The sequence below is a fragment of the Echinops telfairi genome, unplaced genomic scaffold (assembly GCF_000313985.2).
Source record: "Echinops telfairi isolate 266 unplaced genomic scaffold, ASM31398v2 ScPeMD7_655;HRSCAF=1070, whole genome shotgun sequence".
NCBI lineage: Eukaryota > Metazoa > Chordata > Mammalia > Afrosoricida > Tenrecidae > Echinops > Echinops telfairi.
Genome location: NW_022104553.1, coordinates 10123578 through 10132496, shown reverse-complemented (window position 1 = coordinate 10132496; position 8919 = coordinate 10123578).

The following is an 8919-nucleotide window of genomic DNA, read 5'->3' as shown; positions in this document are numbered from 1 at the left end:
GTTTATTTAAGATCCAGTTTGCAAACCGGGGAGACATGTCTGCCTACAACAGTGGTTTTCAACCGTCCTACCCACCCCCCACCAACCATAAAATTATTTTCGTTGCTACTTCATAACTGTAATTTTGCTACCGTTCTGAATCAGGAGACCCCTGTGAAAGGGTCATTCAACTCCCAAAGGGCCTGCGACCCGCTGGCCTAGAGAGTCAAAGTGGTGCGGAGAAGAGCCTTTGTAGATTTCTGTACCCTAGTTTCTTACTGAGCAACTAAACTGTTGCTGACGCTCACCCAACAGTGGTTGCAGCAGTACATTGACAGGGAGCTCCCAGAGGTTCAGGGTGGGTTCAGAGGAAGACGTGGGATGAGGGATACCATTGCTGACGTCTGAATGGCTCTTGGCTGGAAGCAAAAAATACCAGAAAGATGTTTAGTTGTGTTTCCTTTGCTGTGCCAAAGCATTTGGCTATATGGATCATAACAAGCCAGGGAGTCTTGAGAAGAATAGGAATTTCAGAACGCGTCCTGGCCACTCCTGAGGCACCAGTGCATGTACAAAGAAGCAGTCGTTCAAACAAGACAAGGGACTACTGCATGGCTGACAATCAGGAAAGGTGCGGATCAGTGTTGTATCCTCTTACGATACTTATTCAATCTGTACGCTGAGCAAATAATAAGAGCAGCTGGATGATATGAAGAAGAACAAGGAGTCAGGACGGAAGGCAGACTTAGGAACAACTTACCATATGCGGACGACACAACCTTGCTTACTGAAAGTGAGGAGGACTCGAAGCACTTGCGGATGAAGATGGAGGGTGGCAGCCTTCGGCGTGGTTTGCAACTCAGCGTAAAGAAGGGCAAAATCCTCACAGCTGGACCAATAGCATCGTGATGAACGGAGGGAAGATGGAAGTTGTCAGGGATTTGCCTTGCTTGGATCCACAAGCGGTGCTCACAGAAGCAGCAGTCACGAGATCAAAAGATGCACTGCGCTGGGTGACCTGCTGCACAAGAGCTCTTTACAGGGTTAAAAAGCAAGGATGTTACTTTGAGGACTAAGGTGTGCCTGGGCCCAGCCAGATTTTCAGCGGCCTCATTTGCGTGTGAAAGTTGGACATTGAATAAGAAAGACCGAATGGACACATTCGAATCATGGTGTTGGGGAAGAATATTGAAGTGCTCTGACAGCCCAAAGGACCACAGAGCTGTCTTGGGATAAACACAGTAGAGTGCTCCTTAGGGGCAAGGAAGGCAGACTTCATCTCCTGCACTTTGGACAGGTTATCAGGAGCCACCGTCCCTGACAAGGACATCTTGCTTGGGGAAGTAGAGAGGCAGCGGAAAAGAGGAAAGCTCTCAAAGAAATAGATGGACACAGTGGCTGTCGCAATGGGCTCGGCCATCAGACCCAAACAGTTGTGAGGATGGCGCGGGGCTGGGTTTCATTCTGTGCGACATGGGGTCACTGTGAGTCAGAACAAAGTCAATGGCATCCAACAACAAGGAGCCCTAGTGGCTTAATGGCTGTGCATTGGGCTGCTAACTGCAAGGTCAGCCGTTCAAAACCACCAGCCTCCCCACAGGAGAAAGACGAGGCTTTCTACTCCCGTTAAGAGGTAGTCCGGGAGGGGGGTAGTCCGGGAGGGGGGTAGTCCGACCCGCGTTAGTCCCACCCTGTTCTCCAGCCGCTATGAGTTGGCATCGGCTCCACAGCCATGAGGTTCTTTTTTGTTTTAAAAATGTATTGCTTGTGGGAAACAGAAGGATTTCTCCCAAGTTGTGTCCCCCCAATACATGCCAAACTTAGCTGCTTGCGAACGACTATACACTTGGAGGTCATCAGAAGTAGATCAGGGCTATTCTCCCTAAGGGTTATCGGCCATCTAGACCAAGCAGTCACCACTGTTTATCCCGCAACAAGTAGGACCCACTTCCTTCTGATAAGGATAGTAGTTGTCTGTTTCCTTGTAGGAGACCCCAGAGAGGTCAAGCCCACCCAAGGGTGACCAAGGTTAGGCTGCCATCATGAATCTAGGGTCTGCCCTTCTTGTCACATGTATATACCCCTAACCCTCCCCTTCCTATCATGTGTACAGCCCTAGCTCATCCCCTTCCTGTCATTGTACATCCCCTTCCTATAATGTGTATGCCTATTGTACTGCCCCTTCCTATGATGTGCAATCACGCCCCCCCAAGTAGATATAACCCTTGGTTAGCAATAAACGGGGTCCTCCAGCTTCCTGCAGGGTCCTCGAGCCTCCTGCCGGGTCTACACCCCACCTTGCCTCGGCCCACACTGTGTGCGGACCTGGCTGGTAAGACCATGGCCATCCCAGAGGTGAGCATGCTACCACGAAATGTGTCTGACTCCAAAATTTGACTCTCCCATATCTCAAGCTCTCTATGGCTTTATAATAACTGTACAGTTGTGCCCATCGAACCCGTGATTAGTGGTGGGGGGCTGGCACCCCATTCCAACCACAATTGCTAGTAAGTCTACAGTGCCATGGAAAACAACAGTAACCACGGAAAACAGAACAGAGTTTACCAAATGACCTGTGGATGCTGAGACGCCATCCACACCTTGAAGAACAATTCAAGTACTCACTTACAGTGTAACTTCCGGTCGGACTCTCAGAATTGTTGTTTTCAAAGTGACTGCACACATTGTTGTTATTGGTAGTTTCCAACTCCTAGTGCCTCTATGTCCAACAGAGTGACATGCTCCCTCCCCCACCCCCCCAGCCTCACCACTGTGATGCTTGAGCGACAGTGTCCAACTGGCCGAGTCTGATGTCCTTTTCTAGGGACTGGCCTATAATCAAGGAGGCCTGGTAACATCATGGGCTATGGCCTGGGCTGACTGCAAAGTCAGCAGGCTGAGCCACCGTGGGGACAAGGTTATGGCCTTTTGCTCCCATAAAGATTTACAACCTCAGAAGCCCAACAGGGCAGCTCTAATCTTTCCTAGAGGGTTAGTGGGTGTAGGAATTGACTCAGTGGCAGGGAGGTTGGTTTTGGTTAAAGTTTGGTTGATCGGATTGATTAACATTTCCAAAGTATGTGAGATGAGATCCCACCAGCTGCACTTCCAAGGACTTCTTCCCAGACAGATGCATTTCTTCTTCTGGAGTCTGTGGTACTTTCCACATTTTTGTCAAGCCCATCATTCAAATGTATCCCTTCTTCTGCAGTCTTTCTGATTCATTCATTATCCAACTTCCACACACGCACGAGGCCATTGGAAGTACCACGCCGTGGGTCAGTTGCAATTTGGTCCTCACATAGTGACATCCTTACTCTTCAACACGCTAAAGGGGCCTGATGCAGAAGTTTCACCCAGTGCAACCTCTCATTTGGTTTCTTGACTGCGGCTTCCACGAACATCGAGTGCGGCTCCAAGGAAAATGAATTCCTTGACAATTTCAGCTTTTTCTCCATCTATCATGATGCTGTCCGTCGGTCCAGGGGTGAGGATTTTGGCTTTCTCTGTCTTGCGTTGCAAGCCATACTGAAGGCTGCAGCCTTTGACCATCACAGCAAGTGTTTCAAGCCCTCCCCACTTTCAGCAGACAAGGTCGTCTCATCTGCATATTGCAGTTGTTAATCAGCCTTTCTCCCATCCTGATGTCATGTTCTTTTTCATATACTCAAGCTTCTCAGATGATCTGTTCATCGTGCATATTGAGTACCTGTGGTAAAAGGATACAGCCTTGGGACGGACAACAGAACAGTGCACCCAGGGAGACGTCGGACAGTGTAAGACATCACAAAATAATGATTTATAAATTATCAAGGGTTTATGAGGGAGAGGGGAGCGGGGAGGGAGGGGGAAAATGAGGAGCTGATACCAAGGGCTCATGAGAATGATGACGGCAACACATGTACAAATGTGCTTGACACAATTGATGTATGTATGGATTGTGCTAAGAATTGTATGACTCAATAAAAGAATCGTATGACTCAATAAAATGACTTAAGAAAAATACAGCCCTGACACACACCTTTCCTGACTTTAAAACATGCAATATTCCCATGTTCTTTTTGAACAACTTCCTCTGGGTCCATGTACATGTTCTGCATGGGCACGAAGAAGTGTACTGGAATTCCCATTCTTCTTAAGGCTATCCATAGTTTGTTATGATTCCATATAGGTGAATGCTTTTCCAGAATCAATAAGACACATGCAGACATCTTTCTGGTATGCTCTGCTTTCAGCCAAGACCCACGTGATGTCAGCAATGATATCCCTCATGCCACACCCTCTGCTGAATCTGGCTTAGATTTCTGGCAGCTCCCTACTGCACCCATTTAAAAGTGATCCACAGCGAGCTTGTTTGTGATATGTATGGTATGGCTCAATAATTTCCACATTTCATTGAATCACCTTTCTTCGGAATGGGCACACATAGGGATCTCCCAGTCAGTTGGTCAGGTAGCTGACTTCCAGACTTGGGGGCGTCAATGAGCAAGTGTTGCCAGTTGGAGTTTGTCAATCCCTTGAGACGTGTTTTTCTTTAGTGTCCTCAGTGCAGCTTGGACGTCTCCCTTCAGTACAGACGTTCCCTCTTGAAATGGCTGAACGGTGACCCATTCGTTTTGAAAAACCATTTGATTGACATGATTCACGTAACATACAATTCAGTGGTTTAGTGACCAATCCTTTGGGGCCAGTGACTTTGTGCATTCCTCCTGTCTTCTTTTCGTGACTTCTGTATTGTTGAAACTGATAGTGACTTCTGAAAGGGTTGGCACATTTCCTTATTCTGCTTTGCTTGGTCGTCTCCGGCTGCCCTTTGTCCCTCTCTGTTCGGTTCTGTTGCCCCATTGCTTCATCCATAGGCTTTCGCTCCTCTGTGCCCAAGAGCAAATGTTAGGGTTTTTGACATTTACTATGGTTTTTTCTTCCTTTCCTACCTTAATCAATCCAACAAACAATTCATTGCTTTTTAAATGATAACGTTTCTGGGCTTTATTTTAAAAATACTAAAGAAAAATAAATGGAAAAGGGACACTAAACAAATATGATACAATCTTGATAATGACGGAATCTATTGACTATGTGGGTATTTATTGTGCTGTGCTATTCTATTTATTTGTTTTTGTGCTATTCTCTTTGAATTAGAGCCTAACTGAAGGTCTTCTAATAAAACATTCTCCAAGATAAAGGAGGATTCTCAGCACTTAATCCCAACATTCACCCTCCTGGCTCTGGCTGATCCAAAGAATCTGGTTTTTTTTTACCTGTCTCACATCCCAAGACAAAGCAGTTTTTCCTTCTATTATGCATGAGGCAGCTGTGAGTTGGAACCGACTGACAACAACAACAACAACAGCAACTGAGCTGTGAGAGCATCAGGCATCTGGCCCAGGGGCACTGGGAGAAGCAGTCAAACGCCCTTAAAGATGCTCGGATCTGACCTAACGCGAGGTACTGGGCCAGGAGAACCCTGACTCTTTCAGATCCTTTTAATAACCCTTTTGCTTTCTTCATGTAGGATGTTCTTTAAAAAAAATTTTAATAAATCATTCTATTGGAGCTCTTTTTTTTAAAATTGAAGCGCTTAAAGCTCTTGTAGCAATCCATACAGCAGTCGTATCAAGCACATATGTGGCCATCATCATTTCCAATACCTTTTCTTTCTACTTGAGCCCTTGGTATCAGCTCCTCTTTTTCCCCCTCCCCCCCCAACACCCTCCTGAACCCTTGATCATTTATGAATTATTTTTATTTTCATATTTTACACCATCCGCTGTCTCCCTTCACCCACCTTTCTGTTGGTCGTTCCCCTGGGCATGGATGGTGGTTGTATGACAATCACTGTGATTGGGTCCCCCTTTCTCCCCCACCTTCCCCCTACCCTCATGGCATCTCTACACTCATTATTGGTCCTCAGGGGTTTATCTGTCCTGGATTCTGTGCATTGAGAGCTCCTATCTGGACCAGTGGCTCTTGTCTGTATCAGTGTACATGCTCTGGTCTTGTACCACTGTGATGCTCGCTTGGTTTGTAAGATTTGTAAGATAGAACCGGGGTCATGATAGTGGGGGGCAGGGGGAAAGCATTAAAGAACTAGAGGACTGTTGTGTGTTTCCTCGGTGCTATACTGCACCCTCGCTGGCTCGTCCCTTCCTTGTGACCCTTCTGTAAAGGGATGTCCAATTGTCTACAGATGGGTTTTAGGTCTCCACTCCAACTCCCCTCATTTGCATAGAAATAGTTGTTTGTTTGGGGTCTTCTGATGCCTGATCCCTGATCCCACCAACACCTTGTGATCACACAGGCTGGTGTGCTTCTTCCATGTGGGCTTTGTTGCTTCCCTGCTAGATGGGTGATCACACAGGCTGGTGTGCTTCTTCCATGTGGGCTTTGTTGCTTCCCTGCTAGATGGCTGCTTGCTTAACTTCAAGCCTTTAAGACCCCAGCACGCAATAGGAAGGGGAGGTGCTAGAGTACACGTTGACAAGATGGGCGGATCCTAGACTCAAGATGGTAGCTTAACCTTGGTTGCCCTCCAGTTGGCTTGGCCTTGTCTCTGGGCTCTCCTTCAGGGAAACAATCCATTGTCCTTATCAGCGGGGGTGGGACAGACAATAGGGGCTGATTGCTCTAGATGACCATCCCCTCAGGGAAATAACCTCTAAGCAGCTGAGCTCCAAGTGTACAGTCATTTGCCGTGTCGTGTAATATGGGGGGACAGCCTGGGGAAAAGCCCTTTTGCATCCCACACTTCACCACATTCGCTTATGCACCCATTTTGTCTTCATTGATCCTGTTGGAACCAGGCGAGCATCACAGAGTGTCAGGTTATTAGAACAAAGTGTTCTTGTGTTGAGGGAAGACTTGAGTAGAGGCCAAAAGTCTGCTACTTAAATACTTAACCTATAAATATATGTACACAGACCTATAGCCCTATCATTATATATTAATATATTTATATATGTACATGCCTATGTTTATACCTCTATAAATGTCTTTTGCCTTCTAGTTCTTTCTTCTATTTCCTTTTACTTTCCTCCTGCCCCACTATCATGTTTGACCTTCGCTTGGCTCTCTGCATATCCTCTGGGGTACATTGCACTTGATCGAACCCCACTAGGCATTCTGTGCTCTCCTGGCCCTCGATTTTAGATCTCTTGTTGTTCCCTTGCCCCTGGGTTTGTAGGCTCCCCCTCCTTTCCCCCAACTCCTCCTGTCCCCCCTGTCATCAGGTCATCAGTCATTAGTGTTTAGTTTGTCAAACCTCTTTGTGGAACAATGGTTTTCAAACCACAAGAAGTAGACTTTGAAGGTTATAGGGAAGCTGGGGGGAGGAGGTCAATGAAAAGGGGAGGTATAGATACCCACAAACACACATATGTGCAATAGTTTACTGTCCCGATTTAAATACTATTTTTGGAGCATTAAGTATTTAGGGAAATAATATGACACTTGATAGAACATGTGCTTTCTTCTGCCCATAACGGCAATATTTTTACCCCAGAAAGGAAATGTTCAGCATCAAGACTTTAAAATGTGTCATTCCTTTTAAGTGGAATTTGAACTGACTAAGAGGCCATAGCATATGAGTCTCATCAGCATTGAAATTTAGACCAGTACATGTTCTGTTCATCTGAGTGGATGTGCATAAAAGCAGTATATACTGGCCCCTTAATGACCTCAGCATCTATAATGATCCCCAAGTGCTTAATTCAGAAGCTGACCATCGTTTCTTCCTGGAGTAAAAGTGGGTTCTGGTGCCTCAGTTTACATGTTGGAAAATGAGTTTTGTTTAACATTAGTTAGCATTCTGGTTTCTTTTAGCAGCGAAACTTTCTATTTCTCCCTAACACTATTGAAAGTAACAGATTGGAAGAAAATCACAGGCAAGAGATGAGCTCTTAGGGCTGTTGTACTTTTGCTTTCAAAACAAAAGTGCTAGTTAAAATTTAAATGATTCCTGCTAATGGATGGTAGGAACAAATTACTTAACTAAAATAGCAATGCCTCTAATTTGGTATGCTTTGAGAAAAATGAATTGCTCACAGATTTATTTAACAAATATCTGTTCGACATTACTTGTGGGTCAGTGCTGTTCTAGGGGCTGTGACTACATTAGTGAACAAAAGAGGCCAATCCCCAATCCCCGATGACAGAATATAAAGAGCATTTATTTTTTAAAAAGAGGAAACAAAACAAGGTAGTAGACCATTTAGTCTAAAAGATTACTTCTGTGAGGCAAGAACCAGAAAACATTGGATCACATTTTAATATTATTATACATGTCTCTAAAGAGACTAAGTTGTAGATCAAATACCAAGCATATTTTATTATTTCTTTTACGACTTTCTAAAGTTGCTCTTTTCGGCCTTTTTTACTTGTGATAAGCGCTGTTATTGAACCATCATTTTAAAAAAATTCCATTTTAAAATAAAAGCAAATGCATTTATTGAACTCTTGAAAACATAAATCCAGAATAGGATTAGTACAACTTAACAATGAAGCTTACACAGCAGAAAATAAAACATTTGCCAGACTTATTGATGAATTTGCTAATACCAAGTGATGGTAGAGCATATACATTTGCTGAAAATGTCTTCGCACACAAATTTTGGAAAATTTTAAAAATGTAGTTATATAGGTTTTTTAAAAAGTCCCCCACCCCACCCCGCAAAGTCAAGGCTACTATTTCTTGCTAATCAAGTCATGCAGCCATTCAGAGAAATTGGTAAATAAACTTAGTGGAAATTTTTGAATAGCTATTACACGTTTGTGGTATGAAAATGAAAAGTTTCAAAGGGTTTCTAGTGTTGACAACACAACTTGAAAGACTAGATGAGGAATCTTAAGTTTATGTTAGTAGAGTGAGTTTATGTTAGTAGAGTGAGTTTATGTTAGTAGAGTGAGTTTATGTTAGTAGAGTGAGTTTATGTTAGTAGAGTG